Below are 19254 nucleotides of genomic sequence, written 5' to 3' on the forward strand. Positions count from 1 at the left end.
ATAATTTCAGTGAGAAACCTAAAGTTTGTGAAAAAATTTGTGAAAAAGTGAACAATTTTTTTTATTTGATCGCATTTGGCGGTGAAATAGTGGCATGAAATATACCAAAATGGGCCTAGATCAATACTTTGGGATGTCTTCTAAAAAAAAAATATATACATGTCAATAGATATTCAGGGATTCCTGAAAGCTATTAGTGTCCCAATGTAACTAGCGCTAATTTTGAAAAAAAGTGGTTTGGAAATAGCAAAGTGCTACTTGTATTTATGGCCCTATAACTTGCAAAAAAAGCAAAGAAGTAAACATTGGGTATTTCTAAACTCAGGACAAAATTTAGAAACTATTTAGCATGGGTGTTTATTGGTGGTTGTAGATGTGTAACAGATTTTGGGGGTCAAAGTTAGAAAAAGTGTGTTTTTTTTCATTTTTCCTTCATATTTTATAATGTTTTTTATAGTAAATTATAAGATATGATGAAAATAATGGTATTTTTTGAAAGTCCATTTAATGGCGAGAAAAACGGTATATAATATGTGTGGGTACAGTAAATGAGTAAGAGGAAAATTACAGCTAAACACAAACACCGCAAAAATGTAAAAATAGCCTTGGTCCCAAACGGACAGAAAATGGAAAAGTGCTGTGGTCATTAAGGGGTTAAAGAGTTGCATTAAGGTTAGATCTGTTGTTTTTAACGTTGTTAACACTGTTGTTTTCTAAATATGCTCATATAGCATCATACAAAATGTAATTTTGAAGGAGTGTATTCTTCAATATTGGATATTTTAAAGATGTATGTACTTATTTAGCATTGGATATGATGCATTTAATAAATATAGAGATATTTGTATGTTTATTAAAAGGACATATAATAGCAGAATGGTTCTCTATGTATGGTATTGCATACAGGAATATAAGATTATACAAGTGTATTCTATTCTATCCTTAAAATGTCTATAAAGAGGAAATGGTGAGGTGATATGTTCAAAAAGAAGTGTTTACAAAATAAAGAGATTTTGATTCTTAGTGTGAATGTGTAAGTTTTGAATGAAAGGTAAAAAAGTTTTTAACCTGTGTTTGTTTGATGGTGAGAGTAGCTACCCCTCCTTTTTTATAGAAGTAACAATGTAAAAGAAAGAAGAGGAGGAGTTTTACTCTTTAAAAGACTAGCACACAGATTGATGGACAGCCCTGATGAAGCCCTTTTTTGCAAAGGATTCTGGGAGAAACGTACGTTGGCTGTTTTTGCATTTGATTGTGAAGTACTCACATGAGTGCAGCTTCCACAAGGAGTTTTACACAGAGTTGAAGAAATAAGTTCGCTGCTGTGAAGTGGAGCTACATGAATAACAGGTCTGGCGAGACTACGTTGGAAGCATTTGGAAGATAGAGGTACAGGCTAAGCAGTGTTTTGTATAAACTCTTGGAGAGAGACTGCAGGTAACAGAACAAAAAATCAAAGGTGTGGCAAAGAAAGGGGCTGGAGGTTTCAGGTAATATCATACCATGTTATGAGACACATTGTGGTTATTTCCTGTGAAGCCCAGTTGCGCAAGGTAACGCTCCCTATTTTCACAAAATATACACCATAAAGTTTAAGAAGCATTGTAATAAGGAACTGGACATACATATGCTTATCTCCTGCTCAGTAACCTGTTTTTCATATTAAAGGGACAGTTTACTCAAAAATTTACTATAAGGCTTGAAAAGCATTGCAATAAGAAGCTGGACATTTATCTGTTGCTTATTATCCTGCTTGCCTGTTCACCATACTAATGCTTTTCCTCACATAAATACTTGGAGACCGATCTTGACTTCATCAACATAAAGTTACTATTTGACACTACTATATCATTACTTTTTGGAAATGGACAATTTGCAGTTTTTTTATTATCTTTGCAAAGATTTTTTCTTAAAGTAAAAGCATTGTTATTTCCTAGTCATTGTGGCCACATAAAATTTTTGTGATTAGGCATAGATTTCAATGCTGATGCATAGTGTGTTTCAGTATGTATGTTGAATGAATGCAATGTGTGAGTACTTGATACTTTGTGTGTATATATATATATATATATATATATATATATATGTGTATATATATATATATGTATATATATATGTATATTTGTTCAGCTTTACCAATATTTGCTTGATTTGTTTCAGTTCTGGAATTGGAACTGTGTAACAATAAATATGTGCTTTATATAAATATAAAGAGTGCTGTATTCCCTGTCTTTATAAAGGCCTAATATTAGATTGAGGCTTTTTTCTTTTCTTATAGTGTTGTATAAATTGATTAATTAAGGGTGTGCACCATTACAGGCTATTATACCTGTGAAAATGTAAGCACTGTGTATGAGGAATAAGTGTTATTTTTTTACCAAATATACTACAAAAATGCTTCTATTCAAAGCTGGAATGTCCCTTTTAAGCACTTCTCATTCTATTGTCTGCCGGGAGGAAGATTGTTCAAGTGGGACTTCAACAACTGTGAGTACCTAAAGAAGGGTTAGTGTTATTTTTTTTTTTGGGGGGGGGGGGGGGGGGGGGGGGGATTAGTTTAGGGTTTGGGCTTTTATTAAAAGAGCTAAATGCCTTTTTCAGGGCAATGCAAAAGAGCTAAATGCCCTTTTAAAGGCAATGCCCATACAAATACCCTTTTCCGGGCAATGGGTAGGTTAGGTTTTTTAGATAGGGTTTTTTTGGGGGGGGGGGGGGTTGGGGGTTTGTAATGTTAGTGGGTCTTTGTATTTTTTATTTTTTTTTAGAAAAAGAGTTGATATCTTTAGGGCAATGCCCTACAAGAGGCCCTTTTAAGGGCTATTAGTTTATTCTATATTAGGTTTCTTTTATTTTGGGGTGTTTTTTTTTTTTTTTTTTTTTTTAAACAAGGTATTAGAATAGTAATTTTTATTATTTTGGATAATTTCGTTATTTTTTGTAATGGTAGGTTTTTTTATTTTTTGTTTTATTGCACAGGTAAGTTTGTATTTATTTTAACTAGGTAGTTAGTAAATAGTTAATAACTATTTACTAACTAGTCTACCTAGTTAAAATAAATACATACTTACCTGTGAAATAAAAATAAAACCTAAGCTAGCTACAATATAACTATTAGTTATATTGTAGATAGCGTACGTTTTATTTCACAGGTAAGTATGTATTTAGCTTTAAATAGTTATTATTTTATTATTTAGTTAATAATTGGAACTTTAATTTAGCTCTATTTTAATTATGTTAAAGTTAGGGGGTGTTAGGGTTAGGTTTAGGGGTTAATAGTTTAATTTAGGCTGTTACGAGCTGGCGGTTTAGGGGTTAATAGGTTTATTTAGTGATGTGGGAGGCCAGAGGTTTAAGGGTTAATAGCTTTATTTAGTGGTGCGATGTCGGGGAGCGGCGGAATAGGGGTTAATAACTTTATTATAGTGTGGGCGATGTTGGGGTACAGGGGAATAGGGGTTAATAACTTTAGTATAGTGGTGGCGATATGGGGAGCAGCAGATTAGGGGTTAACAGATTTATTTAGGTGGCGGCGATATCGGGAGCGGCAGATTGGGGTTTATAACTTTATTTAGGTTTCGGTTTTATAGACGTGGGGTTTATGTTAGGGTGTTAGGTTTAAACATAACTTCTTTTTTTTTCCCCCATAGACATCAATGAGGCTGCGTTACAGAGATTTTCATTCCGCGATCGCAGGTGTTAGGTTTTTTTTCTAACCCGCTCTCCCCATTGATGTCTAGGGAGAAAGCGTGCACAAGCACGTCAAAACAGCGTTTGTATTTTGTGCGGTGTGGAGCTCAACGCAACCATATTGCATGCACAAGCCGGCTGTTTCAAAACTTGTAATGGCTGCGCTATAGGGGATTAAATAACGCAACTTTTGTTGCATTCGTTAAATTCCCTATAGCGTGCATAACTCGTAATCTACCTGCCTGTGAATAAAATGATACGTTTCAGACCACAGTCCTTATTTGTGTATTTGCATAAAACGTCTTCTTCTTTTTAAATACAAAACTCCTCCCCTTAATCACTGACATCATCAACACCTTTGTACAAACATTTTGTTAACCCGCAGTTCCCCAGCATTCCTATATCACAGAGCAGCTCATAAAAACACAGTCAAATCCCGATCCTTGTTCATTCCCATGGGAATCCTAATATTCAAAAAGTATTAGCTCTCTATATTAAAGGGACATGCTCAACTATTTGGAACCGTAACTGACTAAAAGTATGATTCATTGTGTTAAAGTGACAGCCCACTGGAGATTTGTTATTCCCTGTTCTAATATCGGACTCTACGAGTCATCATCTCTGATGAAGAATTAATTAGCAATAGATTAAAGTGATAGTAAATCCTAGCGTTTCTGGAAAATAAATAAGAAAGTACAGATAATAACAAATTTGTTTTAAAATTTTTTTTATTATCACCCTCATACTCAGATCCCATTGCCCTGGGCAGTGTAACTGAAAGTGAAATATAAAAATCTTTATTTAGATACTCAGCAATCTAGTTCTAGACTTCTGAGAAATCCCCCCCCCCCCCTCCCAGTAGAGCAGTAGCTACAGTGCACACAATCCTTTTACAACACGCTGGGCCAGATTACAAGTGGTGCGCTAATGATAGAGCAAGTACAATGGGAAATCACTGGACCGCGCTAGCATTAGCGCTAACTTTATATTGCATGCCCATAGTAAAATGCATTAAGTGCGGCCGACCGCTTGAGCGCAACCTATACTTTCAATGGATACCACAACGAAACCGCACTGATTTGCGCTGGTATTACAAGTTGAAAGTTATAGTTTGCGCTTGAGCGAAACCCAAAACTGCACTAGAGTGACTTCAGACCTGAAGTAAAGTGTAAGGGTAAAATAATAAGTTGCACAAAACACATCCAACACATGATATTAATAAAAAAAAAATTAAAAGGGATATGGTATATGGAAAAGTACTTATGTGTGTGTATTCATGTGTTTAGATGTCAAATCTGCAAATATGTATGTGCAATATGTATAAACACACACAGTCATGGCCAAAAATATTGGCACACCTGCATTTCTGTCAGATAATACACCACTACGCCCAGAGAATTGTTGCAATTACAAATGTTTAGGCATTTTCATGTTTATTTCTTTTGTTTGTATTGGTATGACACAAAAAAGTGGAGGGGAAAAAAAGCCAAATCTGACACATTCCACGAACAACTTCAAAAATGGACTGGACAAAATTATTTACACCCTCAATTTGATATTTGGTAGCACACCCCTTGAAAAAAATAACTGAAATCAATTGCTTTCTATAACCATCAATGAGTTTCTTACACCTCTCTACTGGAATTTAGGACCACTCTTCTTTCGCCAACTACTCCAAGCAGGGGCGTATTATGGCCTAGGCCAACAAGGCAGGTGCCTAGAGTGGCAGATTTGGGAGGGGCAGCACATCTGCCCTATCCTTTCTCTAAACGCTAGCTCACAGTACAGTGAGTGATAAAGTGCAGGCTACAGAGAAGACAAGGCACGTGCGCTGATTAAGGTCGCTCTTCACAGGCAGTACTCCTTTAATCCGTTGCTTCATTTAGAGCCGCTGGCATTTTTGCAGTGGAAGCGTTCTTGGTGAGAAACTTGCCCGGGGATATGCTTACAAGGTGAGGCTGGAGGAGAAGACCTTGTGCCAATATGCTGCCTCCCCTTGTCAGCTGTGGTGGGTCTGCGAGTGCAGTGCTTGTTGCAGGTCTTAGTAACTAACAGACTGGATGTGTCTGTGCACTGCTTAGATCAGCTTGTGGTGTCTAATCCTAAACTCTCAGCGCTAATGTATGTTAGCTACTAATAGCTAGCTTTCTCTGCATTCATGAACCCACGGAGTAAATAGTAAATGGACACTTAAAAAGTTTCATTACTTGAATGATGATAATTAATATATGTTGTTGCATGTGAAGGACAGTGATTGTTTCAGTTTCAAAGTGTATTCTTCTTTCCCTCCCTTCCTCTCTCCCTTCTTTCTTTCTTTCCTTCCCTCCCTTCTTGCTCTCAACTCCCTCCCTCCCTTCTTTCTTTCCCACCTTCCCTTTTTTCTCTCAACACCCTCCCTTGCTCCCTTCTTTTACCCTTTCCCTCCCCACTTTTCTCCTCTCCCCCCCACTTTTCTCTCTCTCTCTCTCTATCTCTCTTCCTCCATTCCTTCTTTCCTTGCAATTCAACCCACCTGTATGCAAGTGTTTTGCGAGCTCATTTTCTTTTGAATTGTTATGAGAAAAAATTTTTACACACTGGCCCAAAAAATATTAAGGGGGGGAAGCCTAAAAACTTTGGGGGGCAGCAGAATTTTGAGTGTCTAGGGCAGCACAAACCTAAAAACGCCACTGGCTCTAGGTCTCTCAGTTTGAAAGGGCTTCTTTTCCCAGCTGCTGTTTTGAGATCTCTCCACAGGTGGTCTATGGGATTAAGATCTGGACTCATTGGCCAGTTCAGTCCTCTCCAGCGCTTTGTCTTAAACCGTTTCTGTGTGCTTTTTACATGTACTTTGGGTCATTGCCCTGCTGATTGACAGAGACCCAACTTTCTGACACTGGGCCCTACATTGCACCACAGAATTCTTTGGCAGTCTTCAGATTTTATAATGCCATGCACACAATCAAGACACTCAATGCCTGAAGCAGCAAAGCAACCCCAAAACATCAGTGAACCTCCACCATGTTTGACTGTAGGGACTTTATTCTTTTCTTTAAAAGTCTCATTTCTTTTTCTGAAAACAGTAGAATGATGCTGTTATTTTGTTTCATCTATCCACAGAAACTTTTCCAAAAAAAAAGGATTTTGGCTTCCTCTGGTAAGTTTTGGCAAACTCCAATCTGGCTATGTTATGTTTCTGTGTCAGCAGTGGGATCCTTCTGGGTCTCCTAGCATAGTGTCCCTTTTCATTCAGATGGGGACGTATTGTGTGAGCTGACACATGTACCCTGTACCTGAAGGTCAGCTTGAATTTGCCTGGAAGTTGATCAAGGTTCTTTATCTACCATTCGAACAATACTTTGTTGCAATCTTTGATAAATGTTTCGCTTTCCTCCACGTCCAGAGAGATTAGCTACAGTGCCACGGGCTGTAAACTTCTTGACAATGTTGCGTACAGTGGACACAGGAACATTAAGATCTCTAGAGATGGACTTGTAACTTTGAGATTGTCCATGCTTTTCCACAATTTTTGTTCTCAAATCCTCAGACATTTTTTTGCTGCTCTTTTTCTTCATGCTCAGTGTGGCACACAGACACAACAGAAAGGTTGAGTCAATTTTTCACCATTTTAACTGGTTGCCGGTGTGATTTCTATATTGTCAGCAACTGTTAATTGATACAGGTGAGTTTAATTACAAATTACAGGAGCATCACAAACTTTGATTTAAATTATGTCTTACTATTTTCAGAAGGTGCCAATAATTTTGTCCAGTCCATTTTTGGAGTTTTGCGTGGAATGTGTCAGATATGGCTTTTTTCTCTCCACTTTTTTGTGTCCTACCAATACAAACACAAGAAATAAACATGAGTGCCTAAATATTTTCTTGGCAAAGTGGTGCATTATCTGACAGAAATGCATTGGTGCCAACATTTTTGACCATGATATAGATATATATTTTACCAAAAATTTTTTATATATATATATATATATATATATATATATATATTTTTTTTTTTAACTTTTTTGGGGGTTTTTTTTTGTTTGTTTTTTGTTTTGTTTTTAAATAAAAAATAACTAAAGTATTCTTAATTTGCTTTGTTTAGTGTAGTTTGTCTAATGCGGTGTCAGGTTTAGTGCATTAGCAACAACTTGTAATACGCTCGCTAGTTCAGCCCTCACACGCATCTGCTACAAGGCAAAAACCTTCACTTTTTGAGTTATTTAAATATATAGGGGCCTTTCTATCAAGCTCCGAATGGAGCTTGACGGCCCGTGTTTCTGGTGAGTCTTCAGACTCGCCAGAAACCCAAGTTATGGTCACAAAGACCGCTGCTCCATAACCCTGTCCACCTGCTCTGAGCAGGCGGACAGGAATCGCCGCAATTCAACCCGATCGAGTACGATCGGGTTGATTGACACCCTCTGCTGGCGGCCCATTGGCTGCGAGTCTGCAGGGGGCGGCGTTGCACCAGCAGCTCTTGCTCTCCGCATTCAGCGATGTCTGTCTGATGGACCTGATCCGCACTGTCGAATCAGGTCCGACAGCCATTTGTTAAATAGGCCTCATAGGCTGGAAAACATGTTCTTCACTGTTTACAGAGTTAAGGGTTCCATATCTATATATTAAGATATCATTTTACTATATTTGGTGATTATGTTGAAGGTGCCAGTGATATTGTGTACAGCCAGAGATCAAGAACAATAAATGCTTTAAAGGTATGGGAAAGTAAAAATTAAACTTGCATGATGCCGAAAGATCATGTAATTTAAAGACAATTTTAAATTCACTACTAACCATTTGCAAGAGTTCATAGTATATATGTATATGAGGCTGTAATTGGCTGAGGACTGTCACATGATATATTGAGTAGGGAAATGGAAGTCATTTTTTAATTTTCTCAGAAAACAAAACTTGTTAATTTGAACCTCAGAGTGTTATTGCATGTTATGTATTTTTTATTGTGCATTTGTGGATTATGCAATTCTACGGTATTTAATAGTCCTTTAACTATGGGCTAGATTACGATTGGTGCGCTTACTGTTGCATGCAAGCGATAAGGGGTTTATCGCGGGTGTTTGAAGGCATAGTAAGTAGCGTGCATATTACGAGTTGAAAATTAACGTGTTTGCTCAAGTGCAATTGAATTTAATGTGTGTCAGTGTAGTGCAACCTCAGAGCTCTGGTTAAATGTTATGCACAAATAAAAAGTTGCACAAAACACATTAACATTATATTTATAAGTACATAAGTACACTTTTCAGAAGTTGTACTCATGGGGGCATATTTATCAAGATCCGTATGGAGCTTGATGCTCTGTATTTCAGGCTCGCCGGAAACAGAAGTTATGAAGCAGCGGTCTAAAGGCCGCTGCTCCATAACCCGTCCGCCTGCTCTGAAGCGGCGGACAGAAATCAATCCAATCGAATACGATTGGGTTTATTGACAGATTGGCCACAAATCTGCAGGGGGTGGCATTGCACCAGCAGTTCACAAGAACTGCTGGTGCAATGATAAATACCGGCAGCACCATAATAAATAGGCCCCATTCTCTTTACACTGCATTTGATAACAACTTACCCAGGAAATTAAAATAAGAGATATTTCTTTCCTAAGATATGGTGAGTCCACGGAATCAGTGATTACTAGTGGGAATATCACTCCTGGCCAGCAGGAGGAGGCAAAGAGCACTACAGCAAAGCTGCTATATATGTCACTTTCCTTACCCATAACCTCCAGTCATTCTCTTTGCCTGTGGTGCAAGGAGGAGGTGAAGTTTTGGTGTCTGATCTACAATCAAGATATTTTTATTTTAAAGCAGAGTAGGTGTTATGTTCTGTTATGTTACGCTATGTCTAGCTCTGACCTGCAGTATGTCTGTAACAACTATACACACTTGCAATTATATAATATTCTGATCTTATTTGTAGCAGATTAAATAACTTGACAGATGTGAAGTTAGCAGAGTAAATGTTTAGGTTGTGACACGAAGTTAACAGCAACAGGTTAATGCTGAATGTTTACTCTGTGGCCTCTAGTTATCAAGCTCCATAATTTGCTTGCATTCGCCGGCCAAATACGCTCGCCTCACATCGCCGCTGCGGACCTGAATACGCTTGCCAAAGTTATTTAAAAAAGCTGTCCAAAAGCCGCGCACCAAGTACGGGGGTGATGAGCAGCGGACTGTGATAGTTATCACACATGGATCTCGCTGCTCTTCGGCTTTTCTACAGCTTTATTAATACCCCTGTCACTAAGCACTCGCACTATACTATACTGTTCTACCCCCTATACCGGAGCCCCCCGCAACTAAATAAAGTTATTACCCCCCTAAACCTCCGCTCCTAGACCCCGCCACAACTATAATAAATGTATTAACCCCTAAACCGCCGCTCCCGGACCCCGCCGCCACCTACATTATACCTATTAACCCCTATCCTGCCCCCTCTATACCGCCGCCACCCATAATAATTTTATTAACCACTATCCTGCGGATTCCGGACCTCGCCGCAACTAAATAAATTGTTTAACCCCTAAACCGCCACTCCCGGACCCCGCCGCCACCTATATTAAACTTATTAACCCCTACACCGTCGCCACCTATATTAAATTAATTAACCCCTATACTGCCCCCTATATACCGCCGCAACCTATAATAAAATTAACCCCTAAACCTAAGTCTAACCCTAACACCCCACTAACTTAGTAATTTTATTTAGATTTATTTAGTTAATATTTATTATTAACTAAATTAATCCTATTTAAAACGAAATACTTACCTTTAAAATAAACCCTAATATAGCTACAATATAACTAATAATTATATTGTAGCTATTTTAGGATTTATTTTTATTTTACAGGCAAATTTCAATTTATTTTAACTAGGTACAATAGCTATTAAATAGTTATTAACTATTTAATAGCTACCTAGTTAAAATAAAGACACATTTACCTGTAAAATAAAAACTAACCTAAGTTACAATTACACCTAACACTACACTATAATTAACTAAATTATTCCTATTTAAAACTAAATACTTACCTGTAAAATAAACCCTAATATAGCTACAATGTAATTAATAATTACATTGTAGCTATTTTAGGATTTAAATTTATTTTATAGGTAACTTTGTATTTATTTTAACTAGGTAGAATAGTTATTAAATAGTTATTAACTATTTAATAACTACCTAGCTAAAAGAAATACAAATTTACCTGTAAAATAAATCCTAACCTACGTTACAATTAAACCTAACACTACACTATCATTAAATAAATTAAATTAATTACAAATACCTACAATTAAATAAACTAACTAAAGTACAAAAAATAAAAAAATATTACAAGATTTTTAAGCTAATTACACCTAATCTAAGCCCCCTAATAAAATAACAAACCCCCCCAAAATAAAAAAATGCCCTACCCTATTCTAAATTACAAAAGTTAACAGCTCTATTACCAGCCCTTAAAAGGGCCTTTTGCGGGGCATGCCCCAAAGTAATCAGCTCTTTTGCGTGTAAAAAAAACAAATACAACCCTCCCAATATTAAAACCCACCACCCACATACCCCTACTCTAACCCAACCTAACCCCCTGAAGATCTCCCTACCTTGAGTCGTCTTCAGCCAGCCGGCCACTGATGGAACAGAAGAGGACATCCGGAGCGGCCGAAGTCATCATCCAAGGGGCACTGAAGAGGTCTTCCATCCGATAGAAGTCTTCATCCATGCGGCGTCTTCATTTATTATCCTCCTGCTAACAGGAAGTGGCAAAGAGCACCACAGCAGAGCTGTTATATAACTGCTCCCTTAGCTCCTCCCCCCAGTCATTCGACCGGAGATATAGGAAGAGAAAGGAAAAGCTAAAAAGGTGCAGAGGTGACTGTAGTTTTAAAAATAAAATAAATTCTGTCTTAAAATGATAGGGCGGGCCGTGGACTCGTCATATCGTAAAATAAATAAATTTATCAGGTAATCATAAATTTCCTTTTCTTTTACAAAGATATGACGAGTCCACGGATTCATCCTTACTTGTGGGATACAATACCAAAGCAACAGGACACGGATGAACGGGAGGGACAAGACAGAGACCTAAACAGAAGGCATCACTGCTTGAAGAACCTTTCTCCCAAAAACAGCCTCCAAAGAAGCAAAAGTATCAAATTTGGAAAATTTGGAAAAAGTATGAAGGGAGGACCAAGTCGTAGCCTTACAAATCTGTTCAACACAGCTCTTGGAATGAGCCGTAATTTTTTCAGGAGGCTGCTGTCCAGCAGACTCGTATGCCAGGCGGATGATGCTTTTCAGCCAAAAAGAGAGAGGTAGCTGTAGCTTTTTGACCCCTACGCTTTCCAGAATAACAACAAAAAGAGAAGATGTTTGTCGGAAATCCTTGGTCGCTTGTAAGTAAAACTTCAAAGCGCGAACCACATCCAAGTTATGTAATAGACGTTCCTTCTTAGAAGAAGGATTAGGACACAAGGAAGGAACAACAATTTCCTGATTAATATTCTTATTTGAAACAACCTTAGGAAGAAATCCAGGTTAAGTACGCAAAACCACCTTATCAGAATGGAATATAAGATAAGGTGAATCACATTGTAAAGCAGAAAGCTCAGAAACTCTTTGAGCAGAAGAGATAGCAACTAAAAACAAAACTTTCCAAGATAACAGCTTAATATCTATGGAATGCATGGGTTCAAACGGAACCCTTTGAAGAACATTAAGAACTAAATTCAGACTCCATGGCGGAGCAACAGGTTTAAACACAGGCTTGATTCTGATTAAAGCCTGACAAAAAGACTGAACGTCTGGGACATCCGCCAGACGCTTGTGTAATAAAACTGACAAAGCAGAAATTTGTCCTTTTAAAGAACTAGCAGATAACCCCTTCTCCAATCCTTGGAGAAAGGACAAAATCCTAGGAATCCTAATCTTACTCCATGAGTAGCCCTTGGATTCGCACCAATAAAGATATTTACGCCATATCTTATGGTAAATCTTTCTAGTGACAGGCTTGCGAGCCTGAATCAGAGTATCAATGACCGACTCGGAGAATCCCCGCTTTCATAAAATCAAGCGTTCAATCTCCAGGCAGTCAGCTGCAGAGAAGTTAGATTTGGATGGTGGAACGGACCTTGAATGAGAAGGTCCTGCCTTAACGGTAGTTTCCACGGAGGTAGAGACGACATGTCCACTAGATCTGCATACCAAGTCCTGCGTGGCCACGCAGGCACTATTAGAATTACTGAAGCTCTCTCCTGTTTGATTCTCGCAATCACACGGGATAGGAGAGGAAATGGAGGAAACACACATAAGCCAGGTTGAACGACCAAGGTACTGCTAGAGCATCTATCAGTACAGCCTGAGGATCCCTTGACCTGGACCCGTAACGTGGAGTTTTGGCATTAGTCGAGATGCCATTAGATCCAATTCCGGTGTGCCCCATTGTTAAGTCAATGATTCAAACACCTCTGGGTGGAGTTCCCACTCCCCCGGATGAAAAGTCTGACAACTTAGAAAATCCGCTTCCCAGTTCTCTACTCCTGGGATATAGATTGCTGATAGATGGCAAAAGTGATTCTCTGCCCATCGGATTATCTTTGATACCTCTATCATCGCAAGAGAACTCCTTGTTCCCCCCTGATGATTGATATATGCTACAGTCGTGATATTGTTCGACTGGAATCTTATGAATTTGGTCAGTTCCAAAGACATTTGATGTCAAGTGTAAGAGTTGTGAAACTTCCAGCCCGCTACCGGGATTTCTTGGTGTGTGTATGTATGTATGTATGTATGTACAGTGTGTATGTGTGTGTATATGTATATATATATATATATATATATATATATATATATATATATATATATATATTCTCTTATAATTTGTTATTGTACACTAAACAAAACAATTTTGTGTATGCTTCTTGTATACCTTGTTATTTGTTGTACTATAATGTATGCTTTATGCTTTGAAAAAGGGGAAGATGTGATGAGAGTGTGAGTGTGAATTCATCGGATCTCGCAGTTACTAAGTCTGAGGTGTTGTATAAGCTGTATACTTCTATGCTCTGCAATAAAATAGTGTTGTACCTTCTATGCTGTGTCCTGCATCTCATGACAGTACAAGCACCTTAGGCTCTCTGAGCAAGTGCTGTGTTTAACCCCTTAATGACCAGAGCACTTTTCCATTTTCTGTCCGTTTGGGACCAAGGCTATTTTTACATTTTTGCGGTGCTTGTGTTTAGCTGTAATTTTCCTCTTACTCATTTACTGTACCCACACATATTATATACCGTTTTTCTCGCCATTAAATGGATTTTCAAAAGATACCATTATTGTCATCATATCTTATAATTTGCTATAAAAAAAATATAAAATATGAGGAAAAAATTGAAAAAAAACACACTTTTTCTAACTTTGACCCCCAAAATCTGTTACACATCTACAACCACCATAAAACACCCATGCTAAATAGTTTCTAAATTTTATCCTGAGTTTAGAAATACCCAATGTTTACACGTTCTTTGCTTTTTTTGCAAGTTATAGGGCAATAAATACAAGTAGCACTTTGCTATTTCCAAACCACTTTTTTATCAAAATTAGCGCTAGTTACATTGGAACACTGATATCTGTCAGCAATCCCTGAATATCCCTTAACATGTATATATTTTTACTTAGAAGACATCCCAAAGTAATGATCTAGGCCCATTTTGGTATATTTCATGCCACCATTTCACCGCCAAATGCGGTTTGCAGTTTGCAGAAAATAAATGTGTTTTTTTATTCCTTTTTACCCTTTTTTTGCTGTAGTGCAGCTTCCCCCCCCCCCCACAGAGCAACCCAATACCCCCTGATTTATTATTTTATAAAAAAAATTTATGTTATCCCAACTATTCACTTAAACTATTTCTGTAGTGTAGCGGTTCCCACCCGCTCCCTCCCCATGCACGCGCCCACCCGCCTCCCTGGTCGCGTGCCCGTGCGCACCCCTGGTCATCCCCGCCCACATTCCCGCCCCCTCCGCATCGATGGCCGCCACCCGCCTCCCACACCGGCTCCCACCCACCAACGATACCGGCGGCGGCCATCGATGTCCAGTGCAGAGAGGGCCACAGAGTGGCTCTCTCTGCATCGGATGGCCAAGGAAGGTTATTGCAGGATGCCTCGATATCGAGGCATCACTGCAATAACCGGAAAGCAGCTGGAAGCGAGCAGGATCGCTTCCAGCTGCTTTCCAAACTGAGGACGTGCAGGGTACGTCCACGGTCGTTAACTGTTTTTTTTTTTTTTGAGGACGTACCCTGCACGTCCTTGGTCGTTAAGGGGTTAAAATGCTGGTGCACGGTGCATACTTAAATACACTTTTGAAACAGCTATAGCTTTTATTAGAAGCATTTTTGCTAATACATGTATATTACAAAAATTCTTCTATTCACAACTGAAATGCATCCATGTCTGTGAATCCCAATTTTGGCTGGAATGTCCCTTTAATGTTCATTCACAGTGGATACCTTATAAATAACAATCCGCATCATAAACCACTGTGAATGAACATTAAGAACAAGAAAGCTACAGAATGTTTAGTTTTCAGAATGATTGTCTATAGGTTGTTACATTAAAGTTGATTTAAAAAAAAAAAAAAAAAGCAAACAAAAAACTTTGAGTGGAGGTCACATGTTTCCTGTCTAGAGTGGAACTCCAGTCTGCAGCCAGACCCTTTTCTGTTTTGCTGCACCGTGGAGCAGAAGGTAGGGGTTCTGGTTACTGTATCCAGCTATTGTATAAGGTGTGGGACTGTGCTGGTCACAGAGGATAGAGACATTAACTCACTCACCGCTGACAGCATTTTGCATATAGTGTTGGGTACATTACTCTGCAAATTTAAAGGGACATTATACACACAAAAAAATATTGGCTAATTAAATAAAATGTTTGATTCAGAGAAAGTTTGCAATTAATATGCGTAAGCTATTTTGCTTCTAAAGCTGCTTAAAATTGGAATAAACTTGCATTTCTTTAACAGCATATGAATTCAGACGTAATACCCATTGCTTATTATTATTATTATTATTATCATTTATTTATAAAGCGCCAGCAGATTACGCAGCGCTATACAAAGAATAAAAAACATTACAGGGATACAGTAATACACAAACAACTACAGTAGGGGAAAATAACAGTTGTAGGTGCAATAATTGAGTTAGACAAAAGGAGAGGAGTGCCCTGCCCTTGTGCACAATCAGTAGTAGTTACTTTAAGCACAAAGTTGAGCACAATCAGTAGTAGTTACTTTAAGCACAAAGTTGAGCACAATCAGTAGTAGTTACTTTAAGTACAAAGTTGAGCACAATCAGTAGTAGTTACTTTAAGCACAAAGTTGAGCACAATCAGTAGTAGTTACTTTAAGTACAAAGTTGAGCACAATCAGTAGTAGTTACTTTAAGCACAAAGTTGAGCACAATCAGTAGTAGTCACTTTAAGCACAAAGTGTCCTGCAGGTAGAGAGGGGCTCTCAAGCTTACAATCTAAAGGAGAGGGAATGGACACAAAAGGTGAGGGAGAAGGGAAGTAAGTCTGATATAAGGCAGGGTAAACAGAGTGAGTGATGATCTAGGGAAAAAAGTGTATGGTGACTGAGCAAAAAAGGTTTTGAAAAGTGTAAAAGAATGTAGTAAAATGTCAGTACAAAGGCTGTGAGTCTGTAGTGGTTTCTTTATCCTGGATTATTAGTGACAGCTGCACATAATTACTGTTAGGTGTATATATATTAAGGTAAACACTAGGGTGGGTTGCTGGAGGGCTAGTGCTTGCAAATCTCTGGAGTCTGATGTTAGGTGTGAGTCTGTGGAAAGAGGGTAGACATGCCTGGTGAGAATGTTTAGGGGGGGAGGAGTGGTTTGAAGCACAGCAGGGTGGGTGAAAAGGTTTGGAGAATAAAAGATTGGAATATTACAATGATATTTAAAAATAATTCCATGATAGCCCAACAGAAATAAGAAATAGTTGCACTCAGTGTCTTGATTGGAGAGAGACCAAGGTGAATTACCTTGTAAAATGGTTTTCAAATCTCTGGAGTCTGATGTTAGGCTTTGCAAATCTGATGCTTATACAGATAAGGTTTTTACCTCCCTAAGTGGTGTGCTTACAGCCAGCCGTCATGATGGAGCTGTTTGTTTAATGGGCAGTGTTTTATGCAAATGTAGGAAAAGCTGCAGATTCACTTTACAGTCAAAGCAGCTACTCTCTGCTGAGCTCCCGTTGCAAGTCTGCGGGTCTGTCACCATCCCTTCCCTCCCCCGTTACCATGGAAGTTTATTAGGTTATGCAGACACCGGAGGGGAAGAACGAATATTCTTAAAAATTCTATTATCAAATGTTATTTACAGTTTTCTATTTCTAGATGTAGACTAGAAATACTATTTTGAATTAAAATGCTACATTCAAATTCGAATATTACATTTATACAACACAGTTGTAGACTAGAAATACTATTTCCAATTCAAATGTGACATTCAAATGTGACATTCGAATATTACATTTATAAAACACAGTATTAGAAATACTATTTCGAATTTGACTGTTACAATCAAATTCGAACGTCACAATCGAATTTGAATATTACATTTCGAAATAGAATGAATGCATAGCTAAACATTCTATTTAAACTAATATTTTCGAATTTTATTGAAAAATTCGAAAGCGAAAATTAAAAATTAGAATGCTATATAAACATTCAAAATTCTATTTGAACGAACAAATGTATCAAAATTCGTTTTAAATTTCGGATTTTTAGAAACATTCGCCCATCTACTCTGTAAAGTAAATCTGTAGCTTTTCCTACATTTGCATAAAACACTGCCCATTAAACAAACCGCTCCAGCATGACGGCTGGCTGTAAGCACACTACTTAGGGAGGGAGGTAAAAACCTTATCTGTATTAGTAATGGGTATTGCGTCCGTATTCATATGCTGTTAAATAAATGCAAGTTTCTTCAAACTTTTAGCAGCTTTAGAAACAAAATAGCTTATGCATGTTAATTACAAACTTTATCTAAATCAAACATTTTATTTAATTAGCCAATATTTTTTTGGGTGTATGTCCCATTAAGCTGATCTGTATATCTATCATGTATGTATGTATATATGCAAATGTTTTATTAAGACACTCTTTACTGTGACTCTCAATATATCAAATAAGAAATTAAAAATGTCTGGAAGACGTGTGTGTTGAATCATGATGCAGTATTGTAGTGCTTTGCAGTATGTTTGCATTTGTCTCTTTTGGTATGTGAATTGGGTCCCTGTCATTTGTACTGCAAGTCTGTCTTTTTGCATTTGTCTGTAGTCTGTGTAATAAGTCATGTATTTACTCTGCTGATATCTTGTCTTTATTTATGTGATGTTTAAACCTTTCAAATACTTGTTATGATTCCTAAATTTATAATTTCACTAATGGTATAACCCCAGCCTCCCCCAAATTCTATTATCTGTTTTTTTTTTTTTTTTTACTTATCTCACCCTGAATCAAATTTTCCCATTTGGCCTATGACTGTCTTTGATCATGTCATTATCTAATTTATTGCATTCAGCTGAATGTTCTGGCCTATAAATTTAACACTGCTATGGGGAAAGCAATGCAGGGGTAGCAATACAGGCTTAAAGGGACACGAAACCCAAATTTTTTAATTCATAATTTAGAAAGAGCATGCCATTTTAAACAACTTTCTAATGTACTTCTTTTATGTAATTTGTTTTATTTTCTTCATACTCTTTGCTGAAAAACATATCTAGATAGGTTCAGTACCTGCTGATTGGTTGCTGCACATAGAAGCCTCATTTGATTGGCTCAACCATGTGCATTGCTTTTTCTTCAACTAAGGATATCTAAAAAATGAAGCAAAATAAATAACAGAAGTAAATTGGATTGTTGTTTAAATTTGTATTATCTATCTGAATAATGAAAGAAAAATTTTGGGTTTAGTGTCCCTTTAAAGGGACAGTTTACTCAAAAATGTTCTCCCCTTCAATTTGATCCCAATGATCCACTTTACCTGCTGGAGTGTAATTAATTGTTTATAAGTCCATTGCCCTTATATTGGCATTTAAAATAGTTTATTTATTTAGTCTGTGGTATCCACACCCATCCTTAAAGTTTTTGGCCTTGAGGCCAAGCTGTGTAGAAGAAATTACACTCCAAGTGGGTTATAGAAGAGTTAAGGTAATAAAATGTTAATGTTTCATTGTTCTCTCCAAGTAGGGTTGCCAGCTGTCCTTCAAAAAATACTGGACAGCCAGCAGATAACCGGGGGGGCACACACATTTATTTGAGATTTATTTTATATGTATGTATTTGTAAAGATGGGCACTCTCAGTATTTTTATTTAAACTATGTATATATTTATTCTGACAATATCAGAATGTCAATTGCAGAAGATCATTGTCGACTAACAAAAAACACCCAACACCATGACTACACTAAATACAATATAATTGTATATAGTGTAGTCATGGTGTTGGGTGTTTCTGTTGTTTGACATCACTGATTGTATTTTGTTAGTTTTTTTCTTTTTTTATGTTCCTTTTCTAGA

The 19254-nt window shown here is 37.5% G+C and overlaps 1 protein-coding gene across 3 annotated transcripts in view; it reads left to right on the plus strand.

Annotated features, from left to right (window-relative positions):
• The first annotated feature begins 1242 nt into the window (after positions 1-1242).
• Positions 1243-19254, plus strand: part of LOC128639201 (F-box only protein 6) — a 113368-nt gene continuing 95356 nt past the window's right edge. Inside the window, exon 1 of one of the 3 annotated variants that reach the window (XM_053691456.1) lies at positions 1243-1389. The gene's annotated coding sequence lies outside the window, so the exon portion shown is untranslated. Of the gene's footprint in view, positions 1390-1532; positions 1554-15344; positions 15415-19254 lie in introns of those variants that run through there. The other 2 variants (XM_053691460.1, XM_053691457.1) reach the window with 2 other exon arrangements.

The sequence above is a fragment of the Bombina bombina genome, chromosome 8 (assembly GCF_027579735.1).
Source record: "Bombina bombina isolate aBomBom1 chromosome 8, aBomBom1.pri, whole genome shotgun sequence".
NCBI classification, from domain to species: domain Eukaryota; kingdom Metazoa; phylum Chordata; class Amphibia; order Anura; family Bombinatoridae; genus Bombina; species Bombina bombina.